Here is a 2,381-nt window from a genome sequence, read left to right on the forward strand (position 1 = left end):
CGGTCGAGAACTCATCTCTCAATTTCAAAAAATAAAATCATTGTGCGCTCCGAATGCCGTGCCGTTCTCCACATCTGTGCAAAACAAGAATTTGTTCTTTCTTAAAACCGCAGGGTTCAACCCAGGTCATGCAAGAATAGTAAAACAAGGACCTATTTGAAGCTATATGGGTTCCAGACTACAAAGCAAAAGCAAGAGGGAAAGCCAAAGCATCTGAGTGTGTTTCACCTTCAGCAAATTCCGTGATTGTACTCCGGATGTACCTCTTCAGGCTTTGTCAGTGCTCCGAAGAATGAGTGTGCCACTACTCCAAGCTTAAGCCTGCTTCAAGTCAGAATGGCAATTAAAGCAGCAGTAGATGTTATCTCTTGCCAATATAAATAGGGTGTACCCTTTTCAAGCGGAGTGTGTTACAAACCCCTCCGAGAGGTAAATCGGAGGTCGCGTTTGGATTTGGTCTCGTTAAGGCTTGTATTTCCTTATTCGGCATTTTGTTTCAAACGCGCTTTTGAAGTTGCACATTCGTCGCATCGTTATGCACACCATTTCTTGCATTGTTACGCACACCATTCGTTTCATTGTTATGCACATCTATCTAGCATTGTTATGGACCGTTACACCTGCATTGTTATGCACATTATATTTGCATTGTCATGCACCTTTTCACTTGCGTAGTCACGCACATTCCACTTGCATTGTTATGCACGCCCTTTTTCGCCTTTCTGAAACACCGGGATACGTCCCTATGTTTCTCTACCTCTCTGAAACACCGGGATACGTCCCTATGCTTCTCCCTTTTGGTTAAGAGCATTTGGAATACGTTCCAATGCTTATACATTTTCGAAACACCGGGATACGTCCCTATGTTTCTCACTCCTTTCCGAAACACCGGCATACGTCCTTATGTTTCTCCTTCTTTCCGAAACACCCGGATACGTCCCTATGTTTCTCATTCTTTCCGAAACACCGGGATACGTCCCTATGTTTCTCATTCCTTCTGAAACACCGGGATACGTCTCTATGTTTTTTCTTCCTTCCGAGACACCGGGATACGTCCCTACGTGTCTCTTTTCTTTTCGGAACACCGGGATACGTCCCTACGTTTCTCTCTCTCTAAAACACCAGGATACGTCCCTATCTTTCTATCTTTCCGAAACATCGGGATACGTCCCTATGTTTCTCCTTCTTTTCAAAACACCGGGATACGTCCCTATGTTTCTCATTCTTTCCGAAACACTGGGATACGTCCCTATGTTTCTTCTTCCTTCCGAGACACCGGGATACATCCCTACGTGTCTCTCTTCTTTTTAAAACACCGGGATACGTCCCAACGTTTCTCTCTCTCCGAAACACCGGGGTACGTCCCTATCTTTCTATCTTTCTGAAACATCAGGATACGTCCCTATGTTTCTCCTTCTTTCCGAAATACTGGGATACGTCCCTATGTTTCTCCTTCACTCTGAAATACTGGGATACGTCCCTATGTTTCTTCTTCATTCCGAAACACCGGGATACGTCCCTATATTTCTTCTCCTTTTCGAAACACCCGGGATACGTCCCTATGTTTCTCCTTCTTTTTTCGAAACACCGGGATACGTCCCTATGTTTCTCTTTCATTCCGAAACACCGGGATACATTCCTATGTTTCTCTACCTCTTTGAAACACCGGGATACGTCCCTATGTTTCTCCCTCTTTGGTTAAGAGCATTTGGAATACGTTCCGGTGCTTGAACCACTCTGAAACACTAGGACATGTCCCTATGTTTCTTCTTCATTCCGAAACACCGAGATACGTCCCTATGTTTCTTCTCCTTTTCGAAACACCCGGGATACGTCCCCATGTTTCTCCTTCTTTTTCCAAAACACCGGGATACATCCCCATGTTTCTCTTTCATTCTGAAACACCGGGATACGTCCCTATGTTTCTCAACCACTTTGAAACACCGGGATATGTCCCTATGTTTCTCCCTTTTTGGTTAAGAACATTTGGAATACGTTCCAATGCTTATACCTTTCCGAAACACCGGGATATATCCCTATGTTTCTTGTATGATCATAAGTTATGCTCGGCTCTGTGTATTGTCTTGCATTTTGCCTCTGCCTTTAGGCGCATATCTTTATCTGTAGCTTGTATGCTTTGTCTAAGTCTTCGGCCTTGTCAAAAATGGGTCGTCTCTAGGCTTTGACATTCACTCCCGTCATTTTTATGACTTTCGAGTTCTGTCAAAGAGGGGCAATTGTAGACACCCCATTTTTGACCGTCCTCAAGACTTGGACGTCATTGTTAGAACACTCGATGATCATCCCTGTTCATGTTCGTCTTGAGTTCTCGGAGGTTTCGGCTACGCGCCTTGCCTCAAAACCTCTCGGTTTGTTTGTTT

The sequence above is a fragment of the Camellia sinensis genome, chromosome 1 (genome assembly GCF_055761805.1).
Source record: "Camellia sinensis isolate YWXY chromosome 1, ASM5576180v1, whole genome shotgun sequence".
NCBI lineage: Eukaryota > Viridiplantae > Streptophyta > Magnoliopsida > Ericales > Theaceae > Camellia > Camellia sinensis.